Source organism: Loxodonta africana, chromosome X (assembly GCF_030014295.1).
Source record: "Loxodonta africana isolate mLoxAfr1 chromosome X, mLoxAfr1.hap2, whole genome shotgun sequence".
Classification (NCBI taxonomy): Eukaryota; Metazoa; Chordata; class Mammalia; order Proboscidea; family Elephantidae; genus Loxodonta; species Loxodonta africana.
Genome location: NC_087369.1, coordinates 91,300,522 through 91,325,292, shown reverse-complemented (window position 1 = coordinate 91,325,292; position 24,771 = coordinate 91,300,522).

Sequence of the window (24,771 nt, the reverse complement as noted above, 5' to 3'; positions counted from 1 at the left end):
TCCTTCACCGAAAGTTGTGTGTTGAATTCTCCTACTATTATTGTAAAGCTGTCTATCTCACTTTTCAGTGCTGACAGAGTTTGTTTTATGTATCTTGTAGCCCTGTCATTGGGTGCATAAATATTTAATATGGTTATATCTTCTTGGTATATTGTCCCTTTAATGATTATATTGTGTCCTTTCTTATTCTTTATGATGGATTTAAGTTTAAAGTCTATTTTGCCAGAAATTACTATTGCCACTCCTGCTCTTTTTTGATTGTTGTTTGCTTGATATATTTTTTTCTGTCCTTTGAGTTTTAGTTTGTTTGTGTCTCTACGCCTAAGGTGTGTCTCTCGTAGGCAGCATATAGACGGATTGTGTTTTTTAATCCATCCTAACACTCTGTCTCTTTATTGGTGCATTTAGTCCATTTATATTCAGCGTAATTATGGATAGGGATGAATTTAGTGCTATCATTTTGATATCTTTTTTTGTGTGTTGTTGACAGTTTCTTTTTCCCAATTGATTTTATGTGCTGAGTAGATTATCTTTGTATATTGTCCTTTCTTCATATTTGTTGTTGTTGATTGTGTTTCTGCTGAGTCTCTGTTTCTTGTATTTTATTTTGATGTGTAGGATAGTTTTTCTCCTTTGTGGTTACCTTATTATTTACCCCTGTTTTTGTAAATTTAAACCTAAATTTTGTCTTTTTGTATCACCATATCTTCCTCTCCGTATGGAAGATCTATGGCTACATTTCTTAGTCCCTCTTTGCTGTTTTCATGTTGTCTTCTTTTACGTAATAACATCACTGTTACCGTCTCCAGCAGTTTTTTTTTTTTTTTATCTTGCCTTGTCTTTTGATTTCCCTGTCTGGGTTGACTTCCGATTGCTCTGCTCTGGGTTCTAGTCTTGAGTTAATGCCTGATATTATTGATTTTCTAACCAAGGAACTGCCTTTAGTATTTCTTTTAATTTTGGTTTTTATGAATTCCTTAAACTTCTGTTTATCTGAAAATGTTCTAATTTCACCTTCATATTTAAGAGATAGTTTTACTGGGTATATGATTCTTGGCTGGCAATTTTTTTCCTTCAATTTATTATGTAAGTCATTCCATTGCCTTCTTGCCTGCATATTTTCTACTGAGTAGTCCAAGCTTATTCTTATTGGCTCTCCTTTGTAGGTGACTTTTCTTTTATCCCTAGCTGCTCTTAAAATTCTCTCTTTATCTTTGGTTTTGGCAAGTTTGGTTATAATATATTTTGGTGACTTTCTTTTAACATCTACCTTATGTGGAGTTCGATGAGCATCTTGGTTAGATATCTTCTCATCTTTTACGATATCAGGGAAGTTTTCTGCCAATAAATCTTCAACAATTCTCTGTGTATTTTCTGTTATCCCTCCCTGTTCTGGTATTTCAATCACTTGTAGGTTATTTTTCAAGATAGTGTCCCAGATGATTCTTAAGTTTTCTTCATTTTTTTAAAATTCTTTTATCTGATTTTTTCAAATATATTAGTGCCAAGTGATTTATTTTCAAATTCAGAAGTTCTGCCTTCCACTTGCTCAGTTCTGCTCCTCTGACTTTTTATTATCTACTTCTGTAATTTTATTGTTAATTTTCTGAATTTCTGATTGCTGTCTGTCTATGGATTTTTCCAGCTTATTAAATTTTTCATTATGTTCCTGAATAATCTTTTTAATTTCTTCAATTGCTTCATCCGTGTGTTCCTTAGCTTGTTCTGTGTATTGTCTCATTTCCTTCCTGATGTCTTGAAGGGTTCTGTATATTAATCTTTCATGTTCTGCCCCTGGTAATTGCAGGAATGCAGTTTCATCTAGAAGATCCCTGGATTCTTTGTTTTGAGAGCCTGTGGAGGTGATCATGACCTGTTTCTTTATGTAACTTGATATTGACTGTTGTCTCTGAGCCATTTATAAGTTATTGTATTAGTTTATTTAATGTTTGCTTACTATGTCACAGCGTCTTGCTTTGTTCTGTTTTGATATGCCAAAATGGGTTGCTTGAGTGAGCTAGCTTGATTATTTTTGCCTTTGGAAGTGTGATGGCCTGTCCTCAGAGGGCTAGAGTTGTTATCAGGTATATCAGCCTAGGATTCCATTCACTTTTCTTGTATGAATTCAGCTCAGGTGTCTAGGTAGCTGATCATCAAGTGTGTGGTACAAGATCTGTCCTACAGTCTTAAAGGCACAGGGGTGATTGGTGTAGGTACCAGTATCTGGTTGTAGCAGGGGTCACACTCTGAACAAGGCTGGAGGCTTAGAATCGTCCCCCACGTGTCTCTGAGGAAAGCATGTCCCTGTTCCCTAGAGTGTATACGTGGGTGGGTTCTGTAGATGGGCCATGGGCACCCAATGATTTAGGTTGTAAGGACTTGGACCCCTTTCATGGGTGGTTGCGTGACCTGAGTGGAGCTACCGGTCCTTAGGTCCTTGATGTGGGTAGGTGAGGACCCTGTTTAATAGGCAAAGCAATGTCAGACATCAATGATCCACGTCTCTGCCGCACAGCTGAAGAGGTTGGAGCATGCCAACAAGGGGCTATTCTGCAATAGGCCCACACAAGTCCATGCAGAGGGGAATGACACTCAAAGTCCACGGACTGTTTATGCCTGGATAGAAGCTGCTTATATTCTTAGCTCCCTCAGTTAGTGGAGCTGGCAAATTATCTTTTTCCCAATTGCAAATTTCTTCCTTCTCCCAGCCTGGAAGGATGGCTCTAGGCACTCAACAGGGCCTATCTCAAGCCCAGGGAATTCAGCCACTGAAGCCTGCTTGGGGGCAGTTAGGGGGGCAGGAGAAATTATACATAAATACTCAGCTTTTGCCGAGAGCACTGTTCTTCTCTGGTTCCGGAGGCGTGTGGCTAGCTGCTTTTCCCTGAGGAAACTGCAGCAGAACACCAGTAGCAGCCTGCCGCTGCTGCTCTGGGAATGGTGCCTGAGGGCTCCCCGCAATTCAGGTGCGGTAACTCCTCTCTGCTTCTGAACCGTCTCTTCCTCCCCTTGCCCCTCAGTTCATTTTCTAAGCTTGCCTTTGATGCTCAGGGCTCCTAGCTTGTCATAAATATACTCGTTTCACTTTTTTTTTTTGGGGGGGGTCTTTGTTGTAAAGAGGACTCGCAGGAAGCCTCTGTCTATTCTGCCATCTTGGCTCTGCCTCCTGTTAGGGGATTTTTAATCACTGATTCAATCCGTTTTTTGTTATAAATCTGTAGAGATTCTCAATTTTTTTTTCTTGAGTCAATTTTGGTAATTTTTCTGTTTCTAGGAATTTATTCATTTCATTTAGGTTGTCTAATTTGTTGCCGTACAGTTGTTCATAGTATTCTCTTATAATCCTTTTTATTTCTGTAAGGTTGATAGTAATGCCTCCACTTTCATTTGTGAATTTAGTTAAATGTGTTTTCCCTCTTTTTTATTTATTAGTCTATTTAGTGTTTTGGCTGTTTTGTATTTTCAATGACAAAATTTTGGTATTGTTCATTCCCTCCATTGTTTGTATTCTCTATTCTATTTATCTCAATTTTAATATCTATAATTTACTTCCTTCTGCTTGCTTTCGATTTAGTTTTCTTTTTCTAGTTCCTCAGTATGTAAGGTTAAGTTATTGATTTGAGAAATGATTTTTCTTAATGTAGATGTTTACTGCAACCAATTTCCACTGAACACTTTCTTTGCTTCATGCCAAAAGTTTCGGCAATTTGTATTTTTGTCTTCATTAATCTCTAAGCATTTTCTAATTCTTTTTGTGATTTCTTCTCTGACCCATTGTTAGTTAATAGTGTGTTGTTTAATTTCCACAAATTTGTGAATTTTCTGGTTTTTCTTCTCTGATTTTTAGCCTAATTTCATTGAGTTCAGAAGAGATATTTTGTATGATTTCTGTCTTCTAAAATTTATTTAGACTCTTTTGTGGTCTAATATATAATCTATCCTGGAGAACAACTCGTGTGTACTGTAGAAGAATGTGTATTCTGTGTTGTGGGGTGAAGTATTCTGTATACGTCTGTTAGGTATGTTTGGTTTATAATGTCATTGAAATACTCTATTTCCTTGTTGAGGTTACATACTTACCTAAAGGAAAACTATTTCACAAGCACCTAACTGAAGTGGATTAAACCACATTGTAACTGATGTAGGGAAAGGGAAGTACCTAACTCAAGTCCCTTCTAGATTTTGACATAAGGGAATGAAAATACCTAACTCCAGCACTCTATTACCTTCCTTTTTTCAGTTAAGGGGTAAAAAAAAAAAAAAGAAATCTGAGAAAAACTTGTGCAATTACCAGGACGGGGTGCAAACTCAATGAAATACTGAAAACTACTCATAGGAATATAGAACATTTCCTTTCCACCCACATCTTTTTTATTGTAAAAATATAGGTAACACAACATTTGCCAATTAACATTTTTCACGTGTACAATACAATTAGAACAATTGGTCAATCATGTTGTGCAACCATCACCAATATCCATTGCCATATTTTCCATACCCATAAACAGAACCTCAGGGCTAGCTAAACCCCTTTCCTCCTACCCCTGGTAACCTCTGCTAAGCTATGATCTCTACACATTTGCTTATCCTAAGTGTTTCATGTTAGTGATATCATATACAATATTTGTCTTTTGTGATTGACTCATTTCACTAAGCATGATGTTTTCAAGGTTCTTCCATGTTATGGCATGTAAAAAAAAAAAAAAAAACTAGTGCCATGTACCAGGACTTAATTTCTCTTTATGACAGAATAATATTTCATTGTACGTATATACCACATTTTGTTTATCCACTTATCTGCTGATGGACGTTTGGTTTGTTTCTACCTTTTGGCTATTTGGATTATGCTGCAATGAGCATTGGTTCATAAGTGTCTATTAGCGTCACTGTTTTAAAGTCTCTTAGGTATTATATCTAAGAGTGGTATTGCTGAATCATATGGTAGTTCTACTGTTAAATTTTTGAAGAACCTCCAAACCATTTTCCACAGTGGTTGTACCATTTTGCACTCCCATCAGAAATGGATGAGGGTTCTGATTTCTCCACTTCCGTGCTAACACATTATTTTCCTTTTTTTTTTTTACCTTAGCTGTCCTAGTGTGAGCGAAATGGTGCCCCATTGTGATTTTGATTCGTATCTCCCTAATAACTAATTGTGGAAACCCTGATTGCATAGTGGTTAAGTACTACAGCTGCTAACCAAGAGGTCAGCAGTTCGAATCTGCCAGGTGCTCCTTGAAAACTCTATAAGGAAGTTCTACTCTGTCCTATAGGGTCGCTATGAGTCAGAATTTACTCGATGGCAGCCGGTTTGTTTTTTTTCTTTTTTAATAACTAATTAGGTTGAGAATCTTTTCTTATGCTTCTCGTCCATTTGTAATCCTCTTTGGTGAAATGTCAATTCAAACTACTAGAGTTAATAAATATATTCAGCAAAGTGGTAGGATACAAAGTCAATTCACAAAAATCAGTCAGGTTTTTAATATCTCAGTAATGAACAAACAAAAAGAAAATTAAGAAAAAGTTCCGTTTACAAGAGAAGCTAAAAGAATAAAATACCTAGCAAGGAACTTAGCCAAAGAAGTGAAAGATGTGTACACAATAAACTATAAAACACTACTAAAGAAATTAAAGATAATCTATATAAATGGAAACACATTTAATACTCATGGATGAGAAATCTCAATATTGTCAAGATCAATACTACCTAAAGTAATCTATATATTCAACACAATCCTCCTCAAAATTCCAACAACCTTCTTTGTGGAAATGGAAAAGTCAATCACCGAATTTATATGGAATTTCTAAGGGCCCTGAATAGATAAAGCAATATTGAAAAAGAACAGAGTAGAATGACTCTCACAAAACATATTATAAAGCTACAGTAATCAAAACAGCCTGGTTTGGTATAATAATAGACATATACACCAACAGAATAGAAATGAGAACCCAGAGGTAACCACACGTCCATGGTCAGATAATCTACAACAGTGCTAAATCCATCAAATGGGGGAAAAACAGCCTCTTTAATAAATGGTGCTAGGACAAACTGATGTCCACACGCAAAACAATGAAGATAGGCCCACACCTCCCATCATACACAAAAACTAATTCAAAATGGATCAAAGACCTAAATGTATGACCTAAAACCATGAAATTCTTAAAAAAAAATGGCGCAGTACTGCTTCAAGACTTATTATTCCTTAACAATGAACTCTTAGACATGACATCAAATACACAGCAACAAAGACAAAATAGATATGGGATCTCAGCAAATTTAAAGGTTTCTGTACATCAAATGACTTTTTCAACAAAGAGACAACCTATAAACTGGGAGAAAATTTGGGGAACTAGATATTGGACAAGGTCCTTGAGTGGAGCAAATGGTTAAATACTCAACTACTAGCTGAAAAGTTGGTGGCTTGGACTCACCCAGAGGGCTACTGGGTCTCTGAAAGCAACAAGACAGATTACTTGGACATCTCTCTGGGGAATGCCAAGCCTTCTCCCTCCTGATACAGAGGAAAGTCTGCCTGTCTTTCCTCTGAATACCGTCTCAAGTATAAGTAACTGCCACAGAGCAGAGAAGGAAGCCTCAGGGAAAACTAGGTCAACACACAACACCACAGGTAGCTCATTGGGTGTGGGCTTTCCAACTGAAAATATGGTTGCAAAAACAGAGCAGGGGAGGGAGCAATAACTAGAGGGGGAGGACTTCACTGCCTGGTGGACCGATTGATTAGTGCATAATACCTCTCCTGAGTGAGTGCGCCATCTGGAAGATAGATGGTTCACTGCATGTTTTCTAGTTGTTTGGGAACCACTAAAAGTTGAAGAGCAAGATCTGGAATTTTCAAATCCTTACTAGAACAGGGAGTGAGAAGGAGCTATCACAGAGAGGGAGAAGAAGTGATAAGCAAGTTTCAAAAGCTCCATGTGCCTAAGAGTTCTTGCAGAAAGTAGTGTGGGGGAAAACAACAAATACTGAAGAGAACTGAGAAAGTTGACACCCTCAAAAATTTTAATGCCTGGCAAAAATTCACAAGACACACAAAGATAAGAAAAATGATGGCACATCTAAATGAACAAGATGAAGAGAGTGAAATCACATCTCTGAAGGCCCAAATAATGAACAAAATGGAAGAATATAATTAAACAATTTCAAACATAATCAAAGAACTTAGAGAAAACATAGACAAAGATCTGAAAGAAATAAAGAATACAATGCATGAGCAAAACAAAGATTTTAAAATAAAGACAGACACTCTAAAAAGAAACAAAACAGAAATATTGCAACTGATATATACAATAACTGAAATGAGAAACACAATGGAAGTATTTGACAGCAAATTTTATCAGGCAGAAGGAAGAATCAACAAATTAGAGGATAAGATATTCAGAATTACAGAGGCTGAAGAGCAATAAGAATGGAGGCTCAAGACTGCCAAACACAGTTTAATGGAACTATGGGACAACATTAACAGACCTAATATACTCATCATGGGAATTTCAGAAGGAGATGAGGGAATGGGGGTTAGAAAAAGAACATCTGAACAAATAATGACTGAAAATTTGTCAAAGGTCATTAATCTATACATCCAAGAAGCTCAAAGCACTCCAGGCAGAATAAACCCAAATAGATCTAAACTGAAACACATAATGATGCTCTCAAAAAGTAAAGGTAAAGAAGAATTCTGAAAGCAGCTAGAGAGAAGTGAACAGTCATATATAAAGGATCCTCAATAGAACTGTTGATTTTGCCTCAGAGACATTGGAGGCCAGAAGGCAATGGATGATATATTTAAAATTCCAAAAGAAAAAACAAACAAAAATGGTCAACAAAGAATATTATATCCAGTGAAACTTTATTTCAAGAATGAGGGTGAAGTTAAAACATTCCCAGGAAAACAAAAGCAGAGAGATTTTTTATCCACTAGATCAGTACTACAAAAAATACTAATGAGAGTCCTTCAGATGCAAGAGAAAAGACACTAGAAAATAATTCCAAGACATACATAAAAAGACAGATCTCTAGTAAGGTTAATTGCATGGACAAGTATAAGGACTAGTCATAAGGTATTCATGCTTGATAATTCTAATAGTTTTGGACTTCATGCTTTTAACAAAAATATATATTAAAGAGGACAAAATTATATGACCAATGAAATATAAAGATGTAATTAGTTATAATAAGAAAAAAATGTGGGGGTGGATTGTATTGGTATATATTTCTTCTTACTGAAGCTAAGTTGGTGTCAACTTACCCTAAGGTGTGATAAATGCAAGATGCCAAATGTAATATTCATGATAACCACTAAGAAAATTAAAAAAAAAAAAGTAAACAGGAAGGGAAACAAAATGGCTCACTACATTAAACCAACAAAACACATCAGTAATTACAGTGGATGTAAATGGACTAAATGCTTCAATCCAAAGGCAGAGAGTGGCAGAACGGAAAAAAAAAAAAACATGATCCAACTATATGCTGTTCACAAAAGACACACCTTAGACTCAAGGATGCCAATAGGTTAAAAGCCAAAGGATGGAAAAAAATATTCCATGCCAAAAATCACCAAAAGAGAGCTGAAGTGGCAATCTTAACATCAGATAAAGTAGGCTTTAAGTCAAAATGTGTTAGAAGAGATAAAGATGGACATTATATAGTGATAAAAGAGTCAATTAATCAAGATTTTACAAATATATATGCACCTAACACTGAAGTACCTAAATATATAAAGCAAAAAATTGATAGAATTGAAGGGAGAAACAGATAGCACTACAAAAATAGTTGGAAACTTCAATGTACCACTTTTAAAATTGGACAAAACATGTAGAAAGAAGATCTACAAGGAACAGAGAATTTTAATGACACCATAAACCAACTAGACATAACAGAACTATATAGAACACTCCATCTAAAAATAGGACAATATACATTCTACTCCAGTGAACATGAATCATTCTCTAGGATAGAACACATGTTAGGTCACAAAGCAAGTTTTGATAAATTTTAGAAGATTGAAATCATGCAAAATATTTTCTCTGATCACTACAGAGTGAAGCTAGAAATCAATAACAGAAAAAAAGGAAAGTACACAAATGGAAATTAAACAACACACTATTAAACTACCAACAGATCAAGGAAGAAATCAAAAGAGAAATCAGAAATTTCTTAGAATCAAATGAAAATCAAAGCACAACATACCAAAATTTATAGGATGCAGTGAAGGCAGCACTCAGAAACTTACAGCAATAAATGTCTACATGAAAAAAGAAGAAAAATTTCAAATCAACAGCCTGAATTAACAACTCCAGGAACTAGAAAGAGAAGAGCAAACTAAGCCTAAACCTACCAGAAGAAAGGAAATCACAAAGATCAGACCAGGAATAAATAAAAATGAAAACAGAAAAACAGTAGAATCAATAAAACCAGAAGTTGATTATTTGAAAAGAATCATAAAATCCACAAACCTTTTCTAGACTGACAAAGAGAAAATATGCAAACAACCAAAACAAAAAACAAAAGACGTGACATTACAAATGGCCCAATAGAAATAAGGAGAATTATGACAGAATATTATGAACAACTGTATGGCAATAAACTGGACCACCTAGATGAAAATGACACATTCTTAGAAGCACTTAACCTACTCGATCTGACCCAAGTGGAAATAGAAAGTCTCAACAGACTCATAACAAGTGAAGAGATTGAATCAGTGATCAAAATCCTCCCCCAAACAACAAGAAAAGACCTGGACCAGATGGCTTCATTGGGGAATTCTATCGAACATTTAGAGAAGAATTGACACCAATACTGACTAAACACTTCCAAAAGATAGAGAAAAAAGGAATACTTTATAATTCATTCTGTGAAGTAAACATAACCCTGATAGCAAAGCCAGATGCCACAAGAAAACTACAGGCCAATATCTCTATAAATAAAAAAACCAAAAACCAAACCCGTTGCCCTACAGACATAAAAATTCTCAACAAAATACTAGCAAACAGAATCCAATAGCACATTAAGAGTCATCCACCATGACCAAGTGGGATTTATTCCAGGAATTCAGGGATGGTTCAACATTAGAAAAATCAATCAACGTTATACAGCACATCAACAGAAGAAAGAAAAGAACCACATGATCATATGATTGGCATTATAGACCAAACAAAAAATGAACATATCTTAAAAGTAGGAAATATAAAGGCCAGAAGGAAGATGCACAACATTTTTCAAGTGTGCTGAAAGAAAGGATATGGAATGTGTGGCTAATTGCCTCCATGAACAACTGCCTCCTTTGTCATGAGACCAGAAGAACTGGATGGTTCCAGGCTGCTATTACTGAACATTTTGAACAAAGGTTCCAAAGAAGAATTCTGATCACAAGGGGGAAAATGCAGAACAGAATTTAAAATTCTCATGAATCCCAGATTTTCTGGAGCCAAGGGGGCTGGTTGAAGCCCTGAAACCATTGCCCTGAGATAATCGTTAAAACTTACACCGAAAATATCCCCCAAAATCTTCTTAAAACCAAAGTTTAGCTTAAATAGTAAAAAAAAAAAAAAATCTGCCTTGAGCATTATGCTCTTTTAAGAACTATCTATATGGGATCAAATTAACAATAGCAACTCGAAAGATTGAATAGGAAGCTTAGGGGGCAGTAAGTTTATGTTAATGAGGTGGGAACAACTAAGAAAAGGAGGGTGAGAATGGTTGCACACCTCAAAGAATGTGATAAATGTCACTGAATTGTATGTGTAGAAATGGTTGAATAGGTGCACGTCTTGCTGTATATATTCTCAACAACAACAAAATAAATTTAAAAAATAAAAACATTTTAAAAATTAAAAAGAAAAGAATGGTCAAATCAGAATCCTATATCCTGCAAAAATCTCCTTTATGAGTAAAGGGGAAAGTAAGTCGTCACTGGCAGCACAGTTGTTAAGTGCTCAGCTGCTAACTGAAAAGTCTGTGGTTAGAACCCACCAGCCGCTCTGGAGGAGAAAGTTGTGGCATTGGCTTCCGTGAAGATTTACAATCTTAGAAACCCTGTGGCACAGTCCTAATCTGTCCCATAAGGAGTTGGAATCGACTTTACGGTAGTGGGTTTAAATCATTTTCAGACCTACTGTTAAAGAATGGATAAAGAAAGGAAATGGTAAAAAAAGAGCATTGGAACATCAAGAAGGAAGAAAGAACACAGTAAGCAAAACTATGGGTAATTACAGTAGACGTTCCTTCTCCTCTTGACAGTAGACGTTCTTTCTCCTCTTGATGGTAGAAGAAAATTAAAGACAATTTTACTACAAATGGGGGAGGATAAGGATACGTGGGAATAAAAGGAGGTAAGGGTACTAAACCTGAGCCAATAAAATGTTGACACCTGTAGTCTTTGATAAATTATGTACCCTGAACCCAGAACCCAGTGCCGTCAAGTCGATTCTGACTCATAGCGACCCTATAGGACAGAGTAGAACTGCCCCATAGAGTTTCCAAGGAGCGCCTGGCAGATTCGAACTGCTGACCATTTGGTTAGCAGCCGTAGCACTTAACCACTACGCACCAGGGTTTCCAAAATTATGTACAGTGTATATAAATTTTATACATAATCACTAAAAGAGTTATACAAAGGTATATATTAACGAACACTATGTTGTTGTTGTTAGGTGCCATCAAGTCAGTTCTAATTCATAGCAACACTATGCACAACAAAACAAAACACTGCACAGCCCTGCGCCATCTTCACAATCCTTGGTTATGCTTGAGCCCAGTGTTTTGGCCACTGTGTTAACCCATCTCATTGAGGGTCCACCTCTTTTTCACTGACCCTCTACTTTACCAAGCATCATGTACTTCTCCAGGGACTGATCTCTCCTGATAACACGTCCAAAGTATTAGAGACAGTCTTTCTACATCTGCTTCCAAGGAGCATTCTGGCTGTACTTCTTCCAAGACAGGTTTGTTTGTTCATTTGGCAGTCTATGGAATATTCAATATTCTTCACCAACACCATAATTTAAAAACGTCAATTCTTCTTCAGTCTTCCTTATTCATCGTCCAGTTTTCACATGCATATGAGGCAACAGAAAATACCATGGCATGGGTCAGGCACACCTTAGTCTTCAAGGTGACATCTTTGCTTTTCAACACTTTAAAGTGGTCTTTTGCAACAGATCTGCCCAATGCAATGTGTCCTTTCATTTCTTGACTACTGCTTTCTTTGGTGTAGATTGTCGATCCAAGTAAAATGAAATCCTTGACAACTTCAATCTTTTCTCCATTTATTATGATGTTCCTTATTGGTCCATTTGTAAGGAGTTTTGTTTTCTTTATGTTGATGTGTAATCCATACTGAAGGCTTTGATCTTCATCAGTAGGTGCTTCAAGTCCTCTTCATTTTCAACAAGCAAGGTTGTGTCACCTGCATAACAAAAGTTGTTAATGAGTATTCGTCCAATCCTAACATCACGTTCTTCTTCACATAGTCCAGCTTCTCCGATTATTTGCTCAGCGTACAGATTGAATAAGTATGGTGAAAGGATACAACCCTGATGCACACCTTGCCTGACTTTGGACGACCGCCTCTTGATCTATGTACAGTTCCTCATGAGCACAATTAAGTGTTCTGGAATTCCCATTCTTCACAAAGTTATCCATAATTTGTTATGATCCACACAGTCTAATGCCTTTCTACAGACAATAAAACACAGGTAAACATCTTTCTGGTATTCTCTGTTTTCAGCCAGGATCCATCCGACATCAAAAATGATATCCCTCATTCCACGTCTTCTTCTGAATCTGGCTTGAATTTCTGGCATTCTTCCTGTGTATGTACTGCTATAGGGTCGCTATGAGTCAGTATCGACTTGACGGCACTGGGTTTGGGTATGCACTGCTGCAGCTGCTTTTGAATGATCTTCAGCAAAAATTTACTTCCTAGCGGGCTGGGAATATTAATGATACTGTTTGATAATTTCAGCATTTTGTTGGATCATCTTTCTTTGGAATGGTTACAAATATGGATCTCTTCCAGTAGGTTGGCCAGGTAGCTGTCTTCCATATTTTTTGGCATAGAGGAGTGAGCACGTCCAACACTGTACCTGTTTGTTGCAACATCTGAAATTCGTATTTCACCAGCTCCTGGAGTCTTGTTTTTCTCCAATGCCTTCAGTGCAGGTTGGACCTCTTCCTTCAGTACCATCAATTCCTGATCATATGCTACCTCCTGAAGTGATTGGACGTTGACCAATTCTTTTTGGTATAGTGACTCTGTGTATTCCTTCCATTATCTTTTGATGCTTCCTGCATCGTTTAATATTTTCCCTGTAGAATCCTTCAGTATTGCAACTCAAGGCTCAAATTCTTTCTTCAGTTCTTTTAGCTTGAGAAATGCTGAGCATGTTCTTCCCTTTTGGTTTTCTAACTCCAGGTCTTTGCACATTATTATAATACTTTATTTTGTTTTCTCAAGCCTCCCTTTGAAATCTTCTGTTCAGCTCTTTTACTTTATCATTTCTTCCTTTCTCTTTAGCTACTCTGTGTTCAAAAGCAACTTTCACAAACTCTCTGACATCCATTTTGGTCTTTCCTGTCTTTTTAATAACCTCTTCCTTTCTTCATGTATGATGTCCTTGATGTCATTCCACAACTCATCTGGTTTTTGGTCATTAGTGCTCAATGTATCAAATCTATTCTTGAGATGGTCTCTAAATTCAGGTGGGATATTCTCCAGGTTGTACTTTGGCTCTAGTGAACTTGTTTTAATTTTCTTCAGCTTCAATTTGAGCTTGCATATGAGCAATTAATGGTCTGTTCAGCAGTCAGCCCCTGGTCTTGTTCTGACTGATAATATTGAATTTTCCATCATCTCCACAGATATAATTGATCTGATTCCTGCGTATTCCATCCATCAAGGTCCATGTGTATTGTCACCATTTATGGTGTTGAATAAAGGTATTTACAATGAAGAAGTCACTGGTCTTGCAAAATTCTATCATGCAGTCTCCTGCACTGTTTCTATCACCAAGGCCATGTTTTCCAACTACCAGTCCTCCTTTGTTTCCAGCTTTCACATTCCAATCACCAGTAATTATCAATGCATCCTGGTTACATGTTCGATCAATTTCAGACTGCAGAAGTTGGCAAAACTCATCAATTTCTTCATCTTTGTCCTTATTGGTTGGTGCGTAAATTTCCGTGCAGGTGTATGGATATTTTCCTATCACCAACAGCATTCTACTTCAGGGCAGAACTTGAAATGTTCTTTTTGATAATGAATGCAACCCCATTCCTCTTGAAGTTGTCATTCCTGGCATAGTAGACCATATGGTTGCCTGATTCAAAATGGCCTATACCAGTCCTCTTCAGCTCTCTAATGCCTGGGATATCTATCTTTGTGGGTTCCATTTCATTTTTGACGACTTCCAATTTAGGTAGATTCTTGCTTCCTACATTCCAAGTTCTGATTATTAATGGGTATTTGCTGCTGTTTCTTTTCATTTTGAGTCATGCCACATCAGCAAATGAAGATCCCAAAAGCTTGACTCTGTCCGCATCACTAAAGTGGACTCTACTTTGAGGAAGCAGCTTTTCCTCAGTCATCTTTTGAGTGCCTTCCTACCTGACAGGCTCATCTTCCAGCACTATATAAGGCAATAATCCACTGGTACTCACAAGGTTTTCACTGGCTAATTCTTTTCTTAAGTAGGCCATTACGTCCTTCTTTCTTGTCTGTCTTAGTCTGGAAACTCAGTTGAAACCTGTCCACCATGAGTGACCCTACTGGTACTTGAATACTGGTGGCATAGCTTCCAGCATCACAGCAACATGCAAGCCCCCATAGTATGTCAAACTGACGGATGTGTGGGGGTAAACAGTGTATTATTCAAAAATTAAATTAAAGAAAGCAGGGGTAGTTTTATTAATATCAGACAAAGTAGACTTCTGAGCAAAGAAACCAGAGATAAAGAATGTTGTTATATAATGATGTGTCTGTGTACCAAGAAGACCTAACAATCCTAAATGAGTATGCAACAAATAACATATCTAAAAAATGTGAATAAAGAGTGATAGAACTGAATGGAGAGGTAGACAAATACACAATTATAGATGTAGACTTCAGCAACTCTTTCCAAACAATTTATAGTACAACTACACAGAAAATCAACAAGGATAGAGAAGAATTCAACAACACTGTCGCCAACAGGAGCTAATCAGTATTGAAGGAACAGTTCACAAAACAAGAAAAGGATACACATTATTTTCAATTGATCACATATCAAATACCAAGATTGACTATATCCTGGGCCATGAAACATACCTCAACAAATTTAAAATTAAACTAGATTAAATACCAGAACGATAACGGGACTATCACTAAACACTTGAAAACTAAACACACTGTTAAATCCATGGCTAAATGAGGGAGCCCAAAGGAAAATAAGAAAATAATTTAAACTAATTAAAAATACAACATCTCAAAATTTATAGGATGTAGCAAGATTGATGCTGAGAAGCAAATTTATACCACTGAGTGCATACATTAATGTGATGGTTAATTTTATTTCTCAACATGGCTAGGCTATGGCTCCTAGTTGTTAGGTCAAATACTAGTCTAGTTGAGGGTTTGTAATGCAATCATTATGTAATGTAATGTAAATTGCAATGTAATTACCTTCCATAATAAAATCTAATGTACCATGCCCCTTTGCTGAATTCACTTATAAAGTCTAGTAGCATTCCTGTGAATTATTTGGGGGCTCTGTATATACAATCACATCATAAGCAAAAAGGAATAATTTTGCTTCTTCCTTTCCAATTTGGATACCTTTATTTATTTTCCTTGCCTAATTGCTCTGGCTAGGATTTCCGGTGTAATATTAAATGGCAGTGGTTTGCCATCCAAGTACTAACCAGGCCAGACCCTGCTTTGATAAAAGGGCAATTATTGTATGACCTCACTCATATAAACAGACAAGAAAAGGCAGATTTATAAAGAACAAAGTTTATTAGTGGTTACCAGAGGTGGGAGAGAGAGGGGAAAGAAGTTAACAGTGATGGAAAAATCACATTAAATAATGGTAGGGTTGCAAAGCTGATTATTGTAACTGCTGTCAATAAGTCGTACAACCGTTAAAGCTGAATTGGCAAAAGTTATGTGATAGATGTATTTGCAACAACTACAAAAAAAAAAAAGAGTAGCTGTTGAGGCTGCTTATGTACAACCAAGAACCTTATGGGATTTGGTTCCTTGGTTTGAAAGTTTAGGGTTATGTTTCCATGGAATACCCCAGTTAACTGGCTTAATAACATGTTTAGTGCTTCTTTTCTACCTCCTAGTACGTTGAGCAGTGCTTGAGGTCTTAAAAGCTTGCAAGCATCCATCCAAGGCATAATAATTGATCTCTGTTTACCTAGAGCAACAGAAGAAGAAGGAGAGTCAGGAATAGGAGGAGGAAATGGAATGTGTGCCTAATTGCCTCCATGAACTACTGCCACCTTTGCAATGAGATCAGAAGAACTAGGTGGTGTCCAGCTACCATTACTGAATGTTTTGATCAAACATTATATAGAGGAATCCTGATTACAAAGGGGGAAATGCAGAGCAGAATTTCAGATTCTTATGGACTTCAGACTTTATGGAGCTAAGGAGGCTGGATGAATCCCTGAAATTTTTGTCCTGAGATAACCTTTAAGCACTGACCCAAAAAATATCCCCTGAAGTCTTCTTAAGATCAAACAATGGTTTAGCTTAAATAGTAAAAAATGTCTGCCTTGAATATTATACACATTTAAGAATTATCTATATGGGATCGAATTGACAACAGCAACTCAAAAGATTAGATAGGAACCCTAAGGGCCAGTGAGTTTATGTTAATGGGGAGGAGCAACTCAGAAAAGGAAAGTGAGAATGGTTGCACAAATTGAAAAATGTAATAAACGTTACTGAATTGTACATGTAGAAAAGGTTGAATTGGTGTATGTTTTGCTGTTTTTATTCTCAACAACAGCAACAAAAAGAAATAAATTAAAAAAAAATAATGGTGGTGATAGCAGACATCCTTCTCTTGTTCCTGATTTTAAAGAGAAATCTGTTAGTCTTTCTCCACTGAGTATGATGTTAGCTGTGTGTTTTCCATAAATGACCTTTATCAATCTGATGATTGAGGAATTTCCCTTCTATTCTTGTCTTGATGGGCTTTTTTTATTAAAGGGTTTTGAATTTTTTTAAATGGTGCATCTGCCTCATTTGAGATGATCATGTGTTTCTTTTCCTTTGTTCTGTTAATGTGATATATTACATAGATTTATTTTTCTAATGTTGAACCACCCTTACATTTTTGACATACATGCCACTTGATCATGGTGTATGATTCTTTTAAAATGCTTTTGGATTCGATTTCCTAGTATTTTGTTTAGGAGGTTTGAAATCTATATTCATAAGTGATATTGGTCTGTAGTTTTCTTGTTGTCTTTGTCTGGCTTTAGCATCAGAGTAACGCTAGCCTCATACAATGAGATAGGAAGTGCTTCCTCCTTTTCTATTTTTTTGGAAAAGTCTAAGGATTGGGGTAACATCTTCTATGAATGTTTAGTTAAAAAAAAAAGTCGCCAGTGAAGCTATCTAGTCCAGGACTTTTCTTTGTTGGGAGGTTTTTGATTATGGATTTGATTTCTTCACTTGTTATGGGTATGTTGAAAAAAAATTTTTTGAGTCAATGTAGGATGTTTATGAGTTTTAGTAATTTGTTCATTTAATCTAGTCTATCAAATTTATTGGTCTACAATTGCTCATAATCTTCCCTTATAATCATTTTTATTTCCTATAGGGTTGTTTATAATGTTCCCACTTTCATTTCTGATTTAGTTATTTCCATCTTATCTCTTATTCTTTATTAGTCTAGCTAGAGGTTTATTAATTTTACTGATCTTTTAATACAAACAACTTCTGGATTTATCAATTCAATTTTTTTTTCTATTCTTTATTTCATTTATCTCCACTCTAATCTTTCTTATTTCCTTCCTTCTGGTAGCTTTGGAAAACCTGGTAGCATATTGGTTAAGAGTTCGGCTGCTAATCAAAAGGTCAGCAGTTCAGATCCATCAGGCACTCCTTGGAAACCCTATGGAGCAGTTCTGTTCTGTCCTATATGGTCACTATGAGTCGGAATCTACTCGACGGCAAAAGGTTTGGGTTTTGGTGGTAGCTTTGGGCTTGGTTTGCTCTTTTTTTTTCTGGCTTCTCAAATTCTAGAATTAGATGATTGATTTCAGATCCTCTTTTTGGATGTAGGTGTTTACCACTATGAATCCCCCTGAGCACTTCCTTCACTGCATTCCATAAGTTTTGATGTGTTGTGCTTTTATTTTCATTTGAGTCTAAGTACTTTCTGATTTCTATCTCGATTTCTTCTTTGACCCATTGATTGCTCAGTGTTTTTGTTAGGTGCCTTCAAGTCGATTCTGATTCAAAGCAACCCTGTATACAACAGAACTAAACCTGCCTAGCCCTGAGACATCCTCACAATTGTTGTTATATTTGAGCCCATTGTTGCAGCCACTGTGCCACTCCATCTCATTTAGGATAAGTGAAATGAAATCTTGACATCCTTGCTTCTAAGGAACTTTCTGGCTGTATTTCTTCCAAGATAGGCTTGTTCATTCTTCTAGCAGTCCATTGTATATTCAATACTCTTCACCAACACCAAAATTCAAAGGCGTCGATTCTTCTTTGGTCTTCCTTATTCATTGTCCAGCTTTCACATGCATATGAGGCGATTGAAAATACCTAATTCTGTTGGATGATACTTTAAATGAAATTTTTAAAACATTTTCTTACTTATTTTTATTACTAGTATAAAGAAATAAAATTAGTTATTGTACATTGATTTTGTATCCTGCAACTTTACTAAATTTCTTTAGTAATTCTAGTATATATATGTATAAACCAAACCAAACCCAGTGAGAACAGATAGAAGTACCTATAAAAACCAAAACCAAATCCAGTGCCGTCGAGTCGATTCCAACTCATAGCGACCCTATAGGACAGAGTAGAACTGCCTTATAGAGTTATTTATAAATACCTTAAGGTTTGCTAAAAAGTGTTTTATGTCATCTGCAAATATAAAAAAAAAATTATTTCCTGCTCTCCCAACTGGATGCCTTAATTTTGTTGTACTACTTCATGTATTAAAACCACTAGTACAGTCTTGAATAGAATTGATGAAAACTGACAACTTTACATATTTATTTTCTGGTCTTTGTGAGAAAGCACTCAGTGTTTCATCACTAAGAATCATGTCAATTGTAGGTTTCTTATAAATGACCTTTATCAAATTAAATCATTTTCTTTCTCTTCAGGAACAAATACTGAATTTCATCAAAAGCTTTTTATGCATCTACTGAGAATCATGGTGTAGTTATTGTCCTTTATTTTCTTAATACCCATTGCCTTTGGGTCAATTCCTACTCATAGTGACCCTGTGGGACAGAGCAGAACTGCCCCCATAGGGTTTCCAAGGAGAAGCTGGTGGATTCCAACTGCCAACTTTTGATTAACAGCAGAGCTCTTCACCACTGTGCCACCAGGGCTTCATTTTCTTAATATCGCGTATTATATTTATTGTCTTATGTTAAACCAACTTTGCATCCCTGGCATAAATCTTACTTGGCTATGACCTATAATTCTTTTTATATATTGTTGGGTTCACTATGCTAATATTTTATTGAGTATTGTTCTGTCTATGTTTATGAGTTGTATTGGTTTGTACTATTCTTTTCTTGTGATGTCTTTTTCTGGCCTTGAAATGAGAGTAAATTTAACCTTAAAAAATAAGTTGAGAATTATTCTATTCTTTATTTTTCTGAAAGACTTTGTGTAGGATTGGCATTATTTATTTTTAAATATTTTATAGAATTCATCAATGAATCCATCTCGACCTTGGATTTTTTATGTGTGGGGGAGATTTTCCAATTTCTAATTCAGTTCCTTTACTTGTTATAAATCTATTGGATTTTGTATTTCTTCTTGAGTTATTTGTAGTCATTTTTATTTTTCCTCAGAATTTGTCCATTTCATGTGTCTACACATTTGGCATAGAATAGTTTATAACATTACCTTATATCTCTTTTAATTTCTGTTTGGTCAATACTAATGTCCTGTCTCTCATTCCTGATTTTGAGAATTTGTGTCGTATCTCTTCTTTGTTAGTTTAGATAAAGGTTTTAAATTCTGTTGACCTTTTTAAAGGAACAAGTCTTGGTTACATTGGTTTTATCTATTGTATTTCTGTTTTTTTTTTTATTGTGTTTTAAGTGAAAGTTTACAATAGAAATTAGGTTCTCATACAAAAACTTATACACACATTGTTATGTGACACTAGTTGCTCTCCCTACAATGTGATAGCACACTCCTTCTCTCCGCCCTGTATTTCCCTCCTCCATTTAACCAGCTCCTGTCCCCCTCTGCCTTCTCATCCTTCCTCCAGACAGGAGCTGCCCACTTAGTCTCATGTGTCTACTTGAGCTAAGAAACACATGCCTCACCAGTATCATTTTATGTCTTATAGTCCAGTCTAATCTTTGTCCAAAAGTTGGCTTCAAGAATGGTTTTAGTTTTGGGCTAACAGAGGATCCAGGGCCCATGACCTCTTGGGTCCCTGAAGTCTCAGTCAGACCATTAAGTCTGGTCTTTCTACTAGAATCTGAGGTCTGCACCCCACTTTTCTTCTATTCCATCAGGGATTATCTGTTGTGTTCTCTGTCAGGGCAGTCATCGGTGGTAGCAGGGCACCATCTAATTTTTCCAGTCTCAGGCTGATGGAGTCTCTGGTTTATGTGACCCTTTCTTTCTCTTGGGTTCATATTTTCCTTGTATCTTTGGTATTCTTCATTCTTTTTTGCTCCAGGTGGGTTGAGACCAATTGATGCATCTTAGATGGCCGATTGCTAGCTTTTAAGACCCCAGACACCACTCACCAAAGTGAGATGCAGAACATTTTCTTAAATCACTTTGTTATGCCAATTGACCTAGATGTCCCCTGAAATCTTGGTTCCCAGACTCCCACCCCTGCTACTCTGTCCCCCAAAGTGTTTGGTTGTATTTAGGAAACTTCTTAGCTTTTGGATTAATCCAGTTGTGCTGACTTCCCCTGTATTGTGTGTTTTCCTTCCCTCCACCTAAAATAATCCCTGTCTACTAGCTAGTAAATACCCCTCTCTCTCCCTCCCTCCCCACCCTCATAACCATCAAAGAATATTTTCTTCTGCGTTTAAACCTTTTCTTGAGTTCTTATAATAGTGATCTCATACAATATTTGTCCTTTTGCCACTGACTAATTTCACTCAGCATAATGCCTTCCAGATTCCTCCACGTTATGTGATGTTTCATGGATTCACCATTGTTCTTCATTGTTGCATAGTATTCCATTGTGTGAATATGCCATAATTTGTTTATCCATTCTTCCTTTGATGGGCACCTTGGTTATTCCCATATTTTTGCTATTGTAAACAGGGCTACATAGATGAGAATATATGTATTAATGTGAAGGCTTTTATTTCTCTAGGATATATTCCAAGGAGTGGGATTGCCGAATCATATGGTAGTTCTATTTCTAGCTTTCTAAAGAAGCACCAAATTGATTTCCAAAGTGGTTGTATGATTTTACATTCCCACCAGCAGTTCCAGTCTCTCCACAATCTCTCCAACATTTAATAGTTTGTTTTTTCTTGGATTAATGCCGGCTTTGTTGGGTTGATATGGCATCTCGTTGTAGTTTTGATTTGCATTTATCTAATGGCTAATCATTGTGAGTGTATTTCTGTTTTTTATTTCTTTGTTTTCTCCTTGGATATTTATTACTTGCTTTTTTTCTGCTTCTTTGAGTTTACCTCACTCATTGTTTTTAATTTCTGAAAGTGGAAGTTTAGATCATTTGTTTAAGATCTATCTTCTTTTCTAATATAGGCGTTGAAAGTCACAAATTCCTACCTAAGTACAACTTTATCTAAGGATTTCTGGTGGCACAATGGTTAAGCACTTGAATGCTAACTGAAAGGTTGGTAGTTGGAACCAACAAGCTGCTCCATGGAAGAAAAAATCTTACCATCTGCTCATGTAAAGATTAAAAAAAAAAATTATAGCCTAGGAAATCCTCTGGGTCAGTTCTACTCTGTCATAAAATGTCTCTATGAGCTGGAGTCAACTCAATGGCACACAACAACAAGAAAAAAACACAGCTTTACCTGCATCCCATAAATTTTCACATTTTATGTAATAGTTTTCATTCAGTTCAAAATATTTCTAATTTTCCTTGTGATTCCCTTTTCGGCCTGTTGGTTTTTAGAAGTTTATCTTTTAATTTCCAAATATTTGGGGGATTTTCCAAATTTCTTTCTTAAGCTGAGTTCTATTTTAATTTCCTGGTTGCTATGGATTGAATTATGTCCTTCAGAAATATGTGTTGTCAATCCTAACCACTATACCTGTGGTTTTAATCCCATTTGGCAATGGGATTTCTTTGTTTTGTCAGTGAGGCTGTATTCATGTGTGATGTGTCTTAAATCAACCTCTTTTGAGATTTAAAAGAGCAGATTAATCAAGCAAGCAATTACAAAATGGAGGGGAGACTACATGACACATGACCACCCAGGAACCCAGGAGCAGAAGCTGAAAAGAATCAAGGATGTCCCACCAGAGCCAATACAGAAAGAAAGCCTTCCCTTTCAGATGGTGTCCTGAATTTGGACTTCTAGCCTCCTAAACTGTGAGAAAATAAATTTGTTTGTTGAATCCTCCTAATTGTGGTATTTCTGTTATAGCAACACTAGATAACTAAGACAGAATTTGGTACCAGAGAGTGGGGTTCTGCTTTAATAAATACCTAAAATGTGGTAGTCTTTTTGGAATTGGGTAAAGGGTGGAGGCTGAAATAGTTTCATGGTGCCTAATAGTAAAAGCTTTCAATATCTTCTTCTTTGGCACTACTGGTTGGTGCATAAATTTGAAAGTGTCTTATTAATTGGTCTTCCGTGTAGGCGTATAGATATTATCCTATCACTGACAGATTTGTACTTCAGAATAGATCTTGAATTTTTTTTTTTTTATATAACGAATGCAATGCCATTCCTCTTCAATTTGTCATTCCTGGCATAGTAGATCATCAGTGCTCCTATGAAAGTTCAAGTTGAAGCTTAAAAAAATTAGGACAAGTCCAGGGGAGCCAACATATAACCTTGAGTATATTCCACCTGAATTTAGAGACCATCTCAAGAATAGATTTGATACCTTGAACACTAGTGATCAAAGACCAGATGAGTTGTAGAATGACATCAAGGGCATCTTACATGAAGAAGACAAGAAGTGATTAAAAATACAGGAAAGAAAGAAAAGACCAAAATGGGTGTCAGAAGAGACTCTGAAACTTGTTCTTGAATGTAGAATAGCTAAACTGAAAGGAAGAAATGATGAAGCAAAAGAGCTGAACAGAAGATTCCAAAGGGTGGCTCGAGAAGACAAAGTATTATAATGAAATGTGCAAAGATCTAGAGTTAGAAAACCAAGAGGGCAGAACATGTTCAGCATTTTTCAAGCTGAAAGAAGTGAAGAGAAAATTCAAGGCTTGAGTTGCAATACTGAAGGATTCTATGGGGAAAATATTAAATGATGTAGAAAGCATCAAAAGAAGATGAAAAGAATATACACAGTCACTCTACCAAAAAGAATTGGTAGATGTTCAACAATTTCAGGATGTAATATATGATCAAGAACTGATGGTACTGAAGGAAGACGTTAAAGATGCACTGAAGGCATTGGAAAAGGCAAGGCTCCAGGAATTGATTTTTATATCAATTGAGATGTTTCAAGAAACTGATGCAGCAATGGAGGTGCTCAGTTGTCTAGGTCAAGAAATTTGGAAGACAGCTATCTGGCCAACCAACTGGAAGAGGTCTATACTTGTGACCATTCCAAAGAAAGGTGATCCAGAAGAATGCTGAAATTATCAAAGAATATCATAAACAAGTAAAATTTTGCTGAAGTTCCTTCAAAAGTAGCTGCAGCAGTACATCGACAGGGAACTGCCAGGAATTCAAGCCGGATTCAGAAGAGGATGTGGAATGAGGGATATCATTGCTGATATTAGATGGATTCTGGCTGAAAGCAGAGAATACCAGAAAGATGTTTACTTGTGTTTTGTTGACTGTGGAAAGTCATTGGACTGTATTGATCATAAAAAATTATGGACACCATTGCAAAGAATCGGAATTCCAGAACACTTAATTGTGCTCGTGTGGAACCTGTACATAGAACAAGAGGCAGTTGTTCTAACAGAACAAGAGGATACTGCATAGTTTAAAATCAAAAAGTTGTGCATCTGGCTTTTATCCTTTCACCATACTTATTCAATATGTATGCTGAGCAAATCCAAGAAGCTGCACCATATGAACAAGAAAGAGGCATCAAGGTTGGAGGAAGGTTCATTAACAACCTGAGATATGCACATAATGCAGCCTTGCTTGCCAAAAGTGAAGAGAATTTGAAGCACTTATTGAAGACCACAGCCTTCAGTATAGATTACACCTTAACATAAAGAAAACAAAAATCCTCATAACTGGACCAATAAGCAACATCCTGATAAATGGAGAAAAGATCGTAGTTGTCAGTGATTTTATTTTACTTGGATCCACAGTCATCATACATGGAAGCAGCAGTCAAGACATCAAAAGATGCATTGCATTGGGCAAATCTGCTGCAAAAGACTTCTTTAAAGTGT